Source organism: Tachyglossus aculeatus, chromosome 21 (assembly GCF_015852505.1).
Source record: "Tachyglossus aculeatus isolate mTacAcu1 chromosome 21, mTacAcu1.pri, whole genome shotgun sequence".
Classification (NCBI taxonomy): Eukaryota; Metazoa; Chordata; class Mammalia; order Monotremata; family Tachyglossidae; genus Tachyglossus; species Tachyglossus aculeatus.
In genome coordinates, this window is record NC_052086.1 from 21,048,615 (window position 1) to 21,062,962 (window position 14,348).

The 14,348-nt window shown below is 45.9% G+C and overlaps 1 non-coding gene across 1 annotated transcript; it reads right to left on the reverse strand.

Moving 5' to 3' along the window:
• Nucleotides 1-11,893: 11,893 nt before the first annotated feature.
• LOC119943009 lies at nt 11,894-12,031 on the reverse strand. The gene has a single exon (XR_005455497.1). It is a non-coding gene; the product is annotated as a small nucleolar RNA SNORA7 (small nucleolar RNA).
• Nucleotides 12,032-14,348: the final 2,317 nt, after the last annotated feature.

A 14,348-nucleotide genomic window follows, 5' to 3' on the forward strand; every position in this document is an offset into this window, starting at 1 on the left:
GCTGGGGAATCCAGCACTACTGCATGAGTCTTGGCATGAAGCCGGCCTGCCAGCGGGCAACTGCCACGGTTCCCCAGGGGCAAGTGAACCACAGGAACTATTTTAGGTTACCCAGCCTTCTACCCCCCACCTCAAGGTAGCAGAGAAGCAGCGTGGCTCAGTGGAAAGAGCATGGGCTTTGGAGCCAGAGGTCATGGATTCAAATCCCAGCTCCTCCAATTGTCAGCTGTGTGACACTGGGCGAGTCACTGAACTTCTCTGTGCCTCTGTTACCGCATCTGTAAAATCAATCAATCAATCAGTCGTATTTATTGAGCGCTTACTGTGTGCAGAGCACTGTACTAAGCGCTTGGGAAGTACAAGTTGGCATCATATAGAGACAGTCCCTACCCAACAGTGGGCTCACAGTCTAGAAGGGGGAGACAGAGAACAAAACCAAACATACTAACAAAATAAAATAAATAGAATGGAGAATACAGGGTAATCAGGTTGTCCCACATGGGGCTCACAGTCTTAATCCCCATTTTACAGATGAGGTAACTGAGGCACAGAGAAGGTAAGTGACTTGCCCAAAGTCACACAGCTGACAAGTGGCGGAGCTGGGATTAGAACCCATGACCTCCATTCTATTTATTTAAAATGATTAAATAGAATAATAAATACGTACAAACACATATACAGATATACAGGTGCTGTGGGGAAGGGAAGGAGGTAAGATGGGGGAAGGAGAGGGGACGAGGGGGAGACGAAGGAAGGGGCTCGTGTGGGAAGGCCTCCTGGAGGAGGTGAGCTCTCAGTAGGGCCTTGAAGGGAGGAAGAGAGCTAGCTTGGCGGATGGGCAGAGGGAGGGCATTCCAGGCCCGGGGGATGACGTGGGCCGGGGATTAAGACTGGGAGCCCCCAGTGGGACAACCTGATCACCTTGTAACCTCCCCAGAGCTTAGAACAATGCTTTGCACATAGTAAGCACTTAATAAATGCCATTATTATTATTATTATTATTGTTACCTGGAGAGTTTCCGGTACAGTATCAATCTCGACTATGAGAGGGAGGGTCAAGCAGAGGCATAGCCATTCCATTCCTAGCTTGGGCAGTGGCTAGGGAGCAGAAGGCAAACAAAGCAAGTCAAAACTCACCTGCGCTGGGCAACCTTGGGACAGGTGAGAGTCGAGGGCGGAGACTCAGGTTTACCGCGTGGAAGGAGGCAATGGTAAACCACTTCCGGATTTTTACCAAGAAAACTCTATGGATACACTACCAGAACGATTGCAGATGGAGGTGGGGCGTCCTGGGAGGGATGTGTCCATGGTGTCACTATGGGTCGGAGATGAAGACAAGGCTTCTACCAGAGAGAAAAGGCCACTGCTTCTATAACTTCCTGATAGTTGCTCAAAGTGGAAAGGGCACGGGCCTTTGAGTCAGAGGACCTCTAGACTATGAGTTCATTGTGGGCAGGGAATGTGTCTATTTCTTGTTGTATTATACTTTCCCAAGAACTTAGTATAGTGCGTTGCACACAGTAAGTGCTCGGTAAATACGATTGAGTGAATGAATGAATGAATGACCTGGGAACTAATCCCAGCTCAGCCACTTGTCTGCTGTGTGACCTTGGGTAAGTCACTTAACTTCCCTGCACCTCAGTGCTCATCTGTAAAATGGGGATTAAAATTGTGAGCCCCGTGTGGGAAATGGACTGTGTCCAACCTGATTAGCTTTTACCTACCCCAACCTCGCACATAGTAAGAGTTTATTAACACCTGTGTCCCCTCTGTACTAAAAACTCATTGTAGGCAGGGAACATGTCGGCTAACTCTGTCACTCCATACTCTTCCAGGCGCTTGGTATAGTGCACTGCACACAGTAAATGCTCAATAAATACCACTGATTAACGAATATCATTAAAAAACACACAAAACATCAATATCATCATCCACTATGCGCTTGTCGGTAATAACAATAATGTTGGTATCTGTTAAGCGCTTACTATGTGCCAAGCACTGGGGTAAATACAGGGTAATCAGGTTGTCCCACATGGGGCTCACAGTTTTAATCCCCTTTTACAGATAAAGTAACTGAGGCACAGAGATGGTAAGTGACTTGCCCAAAGTCACACAGCTGACAAGTGGCGGAGCTGGGATTAGAACCCACGACCTCTGACTCCCAAGCCCAGGCTCTTGCCACTGAGCCATGTTGCTTCTCATCTCTGGTACTCATTGCTCCAGAGGAAACATGACTGGCAGGAATAAAAGAGTGTAAGTATGCTAATCACTACCATTTAAATCAACTTCTGGCAAGAATTATTGGTCCAAAGTCTTCGTGACCGGGCTGAGGCTCATCTGTTGTTTATATCAGGAGACTCCTTCTTCTAGCCTCACACTGGTCCCACCACTGCCTGAGGAAACAATCTCAATCTGTACTGACCTAACTAGTAGGCAGAACTTTCGAGACAGAGCAATTTGAATTGCTTTCTGAAGGCCTAGGGGATTTTTCAATTCTGCTTCTTGGTGATATTGGGAATTCAGATCCAATCAGGTTCTGCTGGTCTGAACACTGGTTGGGTTTTTTTTTTTTCCTCCAAACCAAATGATTAAATGGATGTTTCTGCATCAATTAAAATTGTTAAAAAAAAAGTTGTCACTTAGAAGACCCCAGTGATTAATTATATAAATGCTAGAAGGGATAATCAGAGTGGGACGAGAGATTCTTTTAACACATAGCTGTCTGTTTGAATTGTGGGCAGGGAATGTCACTGTTTATTGGCATATTGTACTTTCCCAAGCACTTAGTACGGTGCTCTCCACACAGTAAGCACTTAATAAATGCAACTGAATGAATGACTGAATCATTTCTGTGATTTAAGATGAAGAATAAAATGGAAACATCGACATTTCTGGCATTCATTCATTCAATTGTATTTATTCATCATCATCATCATCAATCGTATTTATTGAGCGCTTACTATGTGCAGAGCACTGTACTAAGTGCTTGGGAAGTACAAATTGGTAACATATAGAGACAGTCCCTACCCAACAGTGGGCTCACAGTCTAAAAGGGGGAGCACTTACTGTGTGCAGAGTACTGTACTAAGCACTTGGAAAGTACAATTCAGCAATATTCATTCATTCATTCAATTGTATTTATTGAGCACTTACTGTGTGCAGAGTACTGTACTAAGCACTTGGAAAGTACAATTCAGCAATATTCATTCATTCATTCAATTGTATTTATTGAGCACTTACTGTGTGCAGAGCACTGTACTAAGCGCTTGGGAAGTACAAGTTGGCAACATATAGAGACGGTTCCTACCTAACAGCAGGCTCACAGTCTAGAAGGGAATAAGTGAGACAATCCCTGCCCATACCAGGCTTATAGTCTAGAAGGGGGGAGACAGACAACGAAAGAAGTAAACAGGCATCGATGTAAATAAATAGAATTATAGATATGTACATATATATATATACAAGTGCTGTGGGGTAAGGAGGGGGGTAGCGCAAAGGGAGCAAGTTGGGGTGACGCAGAGGGGTGGGGGAGCTGAGGAAAAGGGGGGCTTAGTTTGGGAAGGCCTCTTGAAGGAGGTGGGCCTTCAGTAGGGCTTTGAAGGGGAGAAGTGTGATTGCTTGGCAGATGTGAGGAGGGAGGGTTTTCCAGGCCAGAGGTAGGACATGGCCAGGGGTTGACGGAGGGACAGGTGAGAACGAGGCACAGAAAGAAGGTTAGCACCAGAGGAGTAGAGTGTGCAGCTGGGCTGTAGAAGGAGAGAAGGGAGGTTAGGTAAGAGGGGGCAAGGGGATGGAGAGCTTTGAAGCCAGTAGTGAGGAGTTTTTGTTTGATAAAACAGATTGTCACCATTACTTAACAGTTAAGCACCCATTATCAACTAGATTCTTTGTAGAAAAATGAACACCTTAAAAGAAAGGTCTGTGGGTACATCCGGGTGAATGTCAAGGAAAGCGGCAGTCCCAGCCCCTTTTCAGAATATTGGTTTGGACTGACTAGGAAATCAGCATGGCCTAGTGGAAAGAGCCTGGGCCCAGGGGCCAGAGGACCTGATTTAATACCTGATTCTCCCTCCTCCTTACAATGTGAGCCCCATGTGGGTCCTGATGATCTTGTATCTATCCTAGTACTTATTACAGTGCTTGGCTGTCACCCGTTGTCCGGGGAGACGGGTTCGTTCAGTAATCGGAGCGGCGAGAGACAGAGAGAGATCGAGGACGGAAAGCCTGAGTTTCATATAAAATTTATTCCGCGAGGCGAATTGAATTATGTAATTGTTTAGGCGCAATGGATTGAACTTCCCTTTCAGGAAAATGTAATCAATTAGTAATATTAGAGCTTCCCTAACGGGAGGAACACACGTATACATTACTCGCGTGTGGCAGAACCCCCAGGTCCCACCCGGGCAGAATTCCCTCACAGTTTGTTTGCACTTACATGCACTTCCCACTCGGGAGGAATCCAGTTGAGTTACACACCCATGGGGGAAGCCCCTAGCTCCCACCCATGAGGATTTTTCATTTGGGAGGAATCCATTCATTCGTTCCATACCCATGGTGAAGCACCTGGCTTCCAGCCCCATGAGCGTCCATTGGGATGGGACACTTCCCCATCCCAGGGCTCCTCACTTGGTGCAGGCAGAGTGGGCTTCTTACGCTCTGGACAGAGGCACCCTGCAGCTATCTGCTGCAAGTCTTGATCCTCTGCATAGAGGGCTAGAGGCCACGGGTATTTATCACCTGTGCTCCTAGGCCATTCCAGCTTCCGGCCTCAGTTTACCCAATCTCTGCCTTCCCTCTCCTTCATACCTAATTTGATTGGCACGGGGGCGAGGGACACCTTCTGTATTCCCAGCTTGGGCTGTCAATCTAGTAGTTTGGATTGTGAGGGTGGCATCCCACCCTCACTTCCTAGTTCTGCCTGCTGGCTCCACGAGATAGCATTTGACCTTGAGATGGCCGGTACCCAAGGGTCACCTTGGGACATTGGCATATAGTAAAAGCTTAACAAACATCATTATTATTAGCAGTATTATAATTAGCAGTACTAGTAGCAGTATGTCAAGCACTGAAGCAGCGTGGCTCAGTGGAAAGAGCCCGGGCTTTGGAGTCGGAGGTCGTGGGTTCAAGCCCCGGCTCCACCAATTGTCAGCCGTGTGACTTTGGGCAAGTCACTTCACTTCTCTGTGCCTCAGTTACCTCATCTGTAAAATGGGGATTAAAACTGTGAGCCCCCTGTGGGACAACCTGATCACCTTGTAAACTCCCCAGCGCTTAGAACAGTATTTTGCACATAGTAAGCGCTTAATAAATGCCATGATTATTATTATTGATACAAGAGATCAGGTCCCACATGGACCCAAGTGGGAGGGAGAACAGGTATTGAATCCCCATTTTGCAGATGAGGGAATTGAGCCCCGAGAAGTTGTGACTTGCCTAAGGTCACAGAGCAGACAAGTGGCAGGCTGGGATTCGAACCCAGGTCCTCGGACTCCCAGGCCCATACTCTTTTCCACAAGGCTATGCTCCTTCCAGCTTAATAAAAAACAACAATTATCTTTTTCTATTATTAGTTGACCCACTTATGGCATTGTTTAGGTATTCTAATATCATTTCATTTGATGATGATGAATATAATAATATTGATGGGATCTCTGTACTTACTGGATGCCAAGAACTGGGCTGAATGCTGGAGTAGATACAAGATTCGTAATTACATCAGTCCCAGTCCCTGTTCCAGATGGGGCTCACAGTCTGAGAAAAAAGGTGACCTTGAGCAAGTCACTTAACTTCTCTGGGCCTCAGTTACCTCGTCTGTAAAATGGGGATTGAGACTGTGAGCTCCACAGTTGGACTGTGTCCAACCTGATTTGCCTGTATCCACCCCAGCGCTTAGTTCAGTGCCTGTGAGTAAGCGCTTAACAAATCCCACAGTTATTATTATTTCTATTTTGCAGATGAGGAAGTTGAATGACTTGGAAGCAGCATGGCCTAGTAGAAAGAGCACTGACCTGGAAATTAGAGGTCCTGGGTTCTAATCCCGTGCTCTGCCACATGTCCGCTCTGTGACCTTGTGCAAATCACTTAACTTCTCTGTGCCTCATCTGTAAATTGGGGCTTAAGGCTGTGAGCCCTAGGTGGGACAGAGACTGTGTCCAAACTGATTATCTTCTGCCTATCCCAGAACTTAGTACAGTGTCTGGCATGTAGTAAGCACTTGACAAATACCACAATTATTATTATTGCCCATGGTCCCACAGCAGGCAAATGACAGTGCCAGGATTGGAACCTGGGTCTCAATCAATCAATCAATCGGATTTATTGAGTGCTTACTGTGTGCAGAGCACTTTACTAAGCGCTTGGGAAGTACAAGTTGGCAACATATAGAGACAGTCCCTAACCAACAGTGGGCTCACAGTCTAAAAGTGTCTAAGAGAACAAAAGCCTAAGAGAACAAAACCAAACATACTAACAAAATAAAATAAATAGAATAGAAGTCTCCTGCTTCCCCAATCATGTGCTCTTCCCTATAATAATAATCATAGTAATAATAATAATAATCATAGTAATAATAATAATTATGGTATTTGTTAAGCACTTTGTGCCAGGCACTGGGATGGATACAAGCTGATCAGGTTGGACACAGCCCCTACCCCACATAGGGCTCGCAGTCTTCATCCCCTTCCTACAGATGAGGGAACTGAAGCCCAGAGAAGTGACTTGTCCAAGGTCACACAGCAGAGAAGAGCCCATTCACTACCCACTGGTCCATGCCGCCGCTCCCAGGCCTTGAAAAGATATGGGTCTGGGCCATCAATGTCTAACAGTGAACATTTTAGCGGCCAACATGGGGTGGGCTGACATCACTTGGACAGCTGGTTTTCAATCATTGCAGATGTTACGTATAGGCCGAGGGACATGTCGGTCTCATCATTCTGAAAAGAGCATGGGCCAGCGAGTCAAAGGACCTGGGTTCTATACCCTGCTCTGCTTCTTGCCTGTGGCGTGACCTTGGACAAGTCACTTCCCTTCTCTGGGCTTCAGTTCCCTCCTCGGCAAAATGGGAATTCAATACCTGGTTCTCTCTCCTACTTAAACTGTGAGCTCCATATGGGACCTGATGATCTCGTTTCTACCCCAGCTCTTCTTTTAGTGCTTAGCACATGGTAAGTGCTTAATAAAATCCACAATTATTATTTCATTATTATGATGCAGTAGACACAGAAAGAGGACAAAAGCCCCTTCCTTCCTCTCCCCCTCATCCCCCTCTCCATCCCCCCATCTTACCTCCTTCCCTTCCCCACAGCACCTGTATATATGTATATATGTCTGTACATATTTATTACTCTATTTTACTTGTACATATCTATTCTATTTATTTTATTAGTATGTTTGGTTTTGTTCTCTGTCTCCCCCTTTTAGACTATGAGCCCACTGTTGGGTAGGTACTGTCTCTATATGTTGCCAACTTGTACTTCCCAAGCGCTTAGTACAGTGCTCTGCACACAGTAAGCGCTCAATAAATACAATTGATTGATTGATTGATTGTAAGAATCCTGGATTCTGTGTAAGGTGTTCCTTCACAAGGCATTTTCGGCCGAGCATTTTCTTTAATTTCTCATTCCTGCAGCTTCGGGGGCCTGCCTTGCTAGTCTTTTCTACCTGTTAATTGCTTTCTATTGTTCTATCCAGGCAAGGCTCTTGAAGCTTTAGACTCTTCTATACACTATGTGTGGAAAAAATAATAATAATGACTTCATTCCCCACAGTGAGATTCAGCTGAGAACTATAAAGGACATTTCTGACATGAATTCAGCCACCAAGGCTCACAGCAGCTGAGGACGTTGTGTAAAGAACAGGCAAGGGTCAGGAAATTAAGTTCTAAAGAGAACTCAGGAGCCCTGACTCTTGTGGTCTCTTCTTCTGTCTGCTAGACAATAGTGACCCACAGGTATGGTATCACACTGATTCAGAATGATTTCTCACTTTCTGTGCCTATTTACGAAGTGCTGAAAAAGTGAGTTTTCCCCAGAGCTTTGGAATCTGCAGTGTGTCATTTCTAAATTAATTAGATGACAAACTGCAGCATAGGGGGAAACATCCGCATAAATTATATCCTGAGGAATGCAATCACATTGAAAAGAAATAACGATCGGCTTGTTATTGAGCGTAATCAACAACAATGCACAGTAAAAATCAGTATACACTTCATTAATAATAATAATGATGGCATTTATTAAGTGCTTACTATGTGCAAAGCATTGTTCTAAGCGCTGGGGAGGTTACAAGGTGATCAGGTTGTCCCACGGGGGGCTCACAGTCTTAATCCCCATTTTCCAGATGAGGGAACTGAGGCATAGAGAAGTTAAGTGACTTGCCCAAAGTCACACAGCTGACAAGTTGTGGAGCCGGGATTTGAACCCATGACCTACCTGACTCCAAAGCCCGGGCTCTTTCCACTGAGCCATGCAGCTTCTCTACAGTGTAAGGCATTTAATAAATGCTAAATATGAGCCTGTTCTGAGAGCATAAGCAAAGGTTAAGGGATAAATTGGTGCAACTCCCCAAAATGCCACACTCTGCTAGGCTTCGAGGGTGCTTCACTGCAGTAGCTCAGTGACCCTCGAACATTTCAATCTAAGGATCAGCTGGGCAACTTAAAATCAATCAATCAATCAATCGTATTTATTGAGCGCTTACAGTGTGCAGAGCACTGTACTAAGCGCTTGGGAAGTACAAGTTGGCAACATATAGAGACAGTCCCTACCCAACAGTGGGCTCACAGTCTAAAAGGGGGAGACACAACAAAACCAAACATACTAACAAAATAAAATAAATAGAATAGATATGTACAAGTAAAATAAATAAATAGAATAATAAATATGTACAAACATATATACATATATACAGGTGCTGTGGGGAAGGGAAGGAGGTAAGATGGGGGGATGGAGAGGGGGACAAGGGGGAGAGGAAGGAAGGGGCTCAGTAAAAGTCTACCATCCTCTAGACTGTAAACTCTTGGTGAACAGGGACCACGTCTACCAACTCCCGAACGCTTAGTACAGTGCTCTGCACACAGTAAGCACTCAATAAATACCACTGATGATCATGAGGAGCAGCATGGCATAGTGGCAAGAGCACAGACTCAGGAGTCAGGGGACGTGGGTTCTAATCCCAGTTCCACCACTTGTCCGCTGTGTGGCCTTGGGCATGCCACTTAACTTCTCTGTGCCTCAGTTACCTCATCTGTAAAATGGGGATAGAGACTGTGAGACCCACATGGGACAATCCAGTTACCTTGTACCTACCTTGGTGCTTAGAACAGTGCTTGGCATGTAAGAATAATAACAATAATAATAGCATTTGTTAAGCGCTTACTATGTGTGAAGCACAGTTCTAAGCGCTGGGGAGGATACAAGGTGATCATGATGTCCCACGTGGGCTCACAGTCTTAATCCCCATTTTACAGATGAGGTAACTGAGGCTCAGAGAAGTGACTTGCCCAAGGTCACACAGCATACATGCGGGGGAGCCGGGATTAGAACCCATGACCTCTGACTCCCAAGCCCATGCTCTTTCCACTGAGCCACGCTGCTTCTTTATTATGAGGACAAATGGACCATGGAAAAAGGCTCCCTCTCCCCCACCACACCAGGTCCATAAAGCTTTCACTCCCAGAAAAGAGAAGCACAAACGTATCCTTTTTCCAGCTTTCCTCCAGCCCTCCGGGAGAGGCAACGAGCCTTTATTCTTGCTTTATCAGGCTCCTAACTAGTCACTCTCCACAGCGCTGTGAACATTGGTACCATTAGTACAGTGCTGTGCACACAGTAAGCGCTCAATAAATACGATTGATTGATTAAAATGCTGCAGGAGAGGGCAACTGTGATGGGTGTAGCCAGATCAGCAGCCGAAAAGGATCCCCTCCTCCCGAAGGCAAACGTTTGCCATATGAGAATGACTGTGGTGAGGCCCACAATCAATCAATAATACTTATTGAACCATCACTCTGGGTACATAGAACCGTGAACCGCTGTTTGAGGAAAAACTGCTGCAGCTAACCCACCACCACTGCCACAAGTGTTGAGCACGGCTGCACAAGGCCTTAATTTTCCATTTCCAGTTCAGAACTCCAGAATATCCATTCATTCAATTGTATTTATTGAGTGCTCACTGTGTGCAGAGCACTGTACTAGGCGCTTGGGAAAGTACAATACAACAAGAAACAGTGTCAAGAAGCAGCCTGGTTTAGTGGAAAGAGCCTGGGCTTGGGAGTCAGAAGTCATGGGTTCTAATTCCGCTTCTGTCACTTGTCAGCTATGTGACTTTGGGCAAGTCACTTAACTTCTCTGGGCCTCAGGTCCCTCATCTGTAAAATGGGAATGCAGTCTGTGAGCCCTTCGTGGGACATCCTAATTGCCATGTGTCTACCCCAGTGCCTAGAACTGTGCTTTGCACATAGTAAGCACTTAACAAATGCCAACATTATTATTATTCCCTGTCCACAATGAGTTTACAGTTTAGACTTATCTTCCCTCCCAAACCCTGCCCTCTCCCTGACTTTCCCATCACTGTAGATGGCACTACCATCCTTCCCGTCTCACAAGCCCGCAACCTTGGTGTCATCCTTGACTCCGCTCTCACCCCTTACATCCAATCCATCACCAAAACCTGCCAGTCTCACCTCCGCAACATTGCCAAGATCCCCCCTTTCCTCTCCATCCAAACCGCTACCTTGCTCATTCAATCTGTCATCCTATCCCGACTGGATTACTGCATCAGCCTTCTCTCTGATCTCCCATCCTCCTGTCTGTCCCCATTTCAGTCTATACTTCACGCTGCTGCCCGGATCATCTTTGTGCAGAAACGCTCTGGGCATGTTACTCCCCTCCTCAAAAATCTCCAGTGGCTACCAGTCAACCTATGCATCAGGCAGAAACTCCACACCCTGGGCTTCAAGGCTGTCCATCACCTCGCCCCCTTCTACCTCACCTCCCTTCTCTCCTTCTCCAGCCCAGCCCGCACCCTCTGCTCCTCTGCCGCTAACCTCCTCACTGTGCCTCATTCTCGCCTGACCCCCCTGTCAACCCCCGGCCAACATCCTTCCCCTGGCCTGGAATGGCCTCCCTCTGCACATCCACCAAGCTAGCTCTCTTCCTTCCTTCAAAGCCCTACTGAGAGCTCACCTCCTCCAGGACGTCTTCCCAAACTAAGCCCCCTTTTTCCTCTCCTCCTCCCCATCCCCCCCAGCCCTACCTCCTTCTCCTCCCCGCAGCACTTGTATATGTTTGTACAGCTTTATTACTCTATTTTACATGTACATATTTACTATTATATTTATTTTGTTAATGATGTGCATATAGCTTTGACACCTGTCTACATGCTTTGCTTTGTTGTCCGTCTCCCCCTTCTAAACCATGAGCCTGTTGTTGGGTTGGGACCGTCTCTATATGTTGCCAACTTGTACTTCCCAAGCTCTTAGTACAGTGCTCTGCACATAGTAAGCGCTCAATAAATATATTTGAATGAATGGAGGTGGGGAGACAGACCTCAGTACAAATAAATATGGAATTACAGATGCGTACATAGAGGCTGTGGGGATGGGAACAGGGGAAGGGCAAAGGGAGCAAGTCAGGGCAATGGTATCAGAGTCTTCCTACTGTGTACTTGTCTTGCCTTACGCCGTCAAATTGTTTCCAACCCATAGCGATACCACAGACACATCTCTCCCAGAACGCCGTGCTCACCATCTGCAATCATTCTGGTAGTGCACCCATAGAGTTTTCTCGGTAAAAATCAGGAAGTGGTTTACCACAGCCTCCTTCCATGCAGTAAACATGAGTCTCTGCCCTCGACTCTCTCCCATGCCGCCGCTGCCCAGCATGGGTGAGTCTTGACTCGTAGCAGATAGCCTTCCACTCGCTAGCCACTGCCCAAGCTAGGAATGAAATGGGTAGGCCTCTGCCTGACTCTCCCTCCTGCAGCCGAGACTGGTAGAGCACTGGAAACTCTCCAGGTGCGACCCTGAGACGGGGTACTCTCCCATTTGGGCAAAAATCCCCCAAGCCCACAAGTACTTGCCTGGAAGAGCTTTAAATTTTAAATAATTGCCTGACAAGGTACCCCCAACTCCAAAACGGCTGAGTTCCGAGAGTGAGCTCTGGCTTTGTTCCTGATGGAGATTTTTTTTTTCGAAGTCACCAAGTTTGGTCTAAGGGACTAGGAATCTTATCTCTGAGCTAATAAGGGCTTGGATTTCAGCCCCACAGCATTTACATTCACATCTATAAATTATTTTTTTATTTTAATGTCCGCTTCCCTCTGGGGACTGTAGGCTCATTGTGGGCAGGGAACATATCTACCAACTTTGCTGTATCGTACTCTCCCAAGCGCTTAGTACAGTGCTCTGCACACATGGTAAGGGCTCATTCAGATGACACCTGTCCACATGCTTTGTTTTGTTATCTGTCTCCCCATTCTAGACTGTGAGCCCGTTGTTGGGTAGGGACCGTCTCTATATGTTGCCAACTTGTACTTCCCAAATGTTTAGTACAGTGCTCTGCACACAGTAAGCACTCAATAAATACGATTGAATGAATGAATGAATGAATAAATAATATTGATGATAAAGATCTCCACAGCCACCAAGACAGTTCCTTCCTCAAGACCATAAGCTTTTTGTGGGCAGGGAATGTGTCCATTTACTCTCCCAAGTGCTTAGTGCAATGCTCTGCACACACAGTAAGCACTCAAAAAATAGCATTGATGATGATGATCTCCACAGTCAACAAGGCAGTTCCTTCCTCAATAATAATAATAATGGTATTTGTTAAGTGCTTACTATATACTAAGCACTGTTCTAAGTGCTGGGGTAGATAGAAGGTAGTAAGGTTGTCCCACGTGGGGCTCACAGTCTTAATCCCCATTTTACAGATGAGGTAACTGAGGCACAGAGAAGTTAAGTGATTTGCCCAAAGTCACACAGCTGACAAGTGGCAGAGCCGAGATTAGAACCCACTACCTCTGACTCTCAAGCCCGGGCTCTTTCCATTAAGCCACGCCGCTTCTCAAGACCATAAGCTCATTGTGGGCAGGGAATGTGTCCATTTATTGTTGTATTGTTCTCTCCCAAGCGCTTAGTACAGTGCTCCACAAACAGTAAGCGCTCAATAAATGATTGAATGATTGATTGATTTCACTGAGTGGGGCCTGCTTGGTGTGCTCCCCAAGCACTTAGTACAGTGCTCTGCACACAATAAGCACTCAATAAATACGATTGAATGAATGAATGATTGATTGATTGATTTCACTGGGTGGGGCCTGCAGTGGAGCTCACAGCTGTGGCCTTGTGAAAACAAAAATGAACAAAACTTCCCCGGCATGGCTCAGTGGAAAGAGCATGGGCTTTGGAGTCAGAGGCTGTGGGTTCAAATCCCGGTCCCGCCACTTGTCAGCTGTGTGACTTTGGGCAAGTCACTTCACTTCTCTGGGCCTCAGTTCCCTCATCCGTAAAATGGGGATGAAGACTGTGAGCCCCTCGTGGGACAACCTGATTACCTTGTCTCTACCCCAGCACTTAGAACAGTGCTTTGCACATAGTAAGTGCTTAACAAATACCAACATTATTATTATTATTCCCACTCCAGGATGAGGGTGCTACTGCCCAAGGCGATGACCCACTCTTCATCCTTCCGGTTTGTATTTGGGAGAGAAAGTAGCCAGTACTTTTAAAAGCTGCACTAATTCCTTCAGACTTGTAAGGAACTAATTAATCTCCCTTGGAGTTTGAAATATTCACATTTCTGCAAATACACTAATTGTGGAATTTGTTAAGCGCTCGCAAAGTGCCAAGCACTGTACTAAACACTGGGGTCCATAAAAGATAGGTCCCACATGGGGCTTGCAGTCTAAGCAGGAGAGAGAACAGGTATTGAATCCTTATTTTCTGGATCCTCCAAACCCCTTAGGGGTATCTGATCCTTATCAATGACTTAGAATTCATTTGCAGAGATGTGCACAAAAATTCAGGTATTTAATATGTAGCAATAACAATTTCCTCTATGTTGTCCATTTACTTGATTGACGTCACGTAGAGACATACAGGGAAAATGTTTTATCCCTAATTACTGTAGCCTTCAAGCTTGATTTTGGTTCGTCTATAAATGTTCCCATCTTCCCCATAAATGCAAAAATAGGATAATCTGGACTACAGAATAGTGAATTACCATAATTCAAATGAGCCACTCTTATGCAGCATTATTTAAATCATGCAAATTATATCCCCCTGCTTGGATTAGCAAGATTCAGCTGGTTTGTGTTACATTTATGGTGGGGGGGGGCGGGGTAAGGAG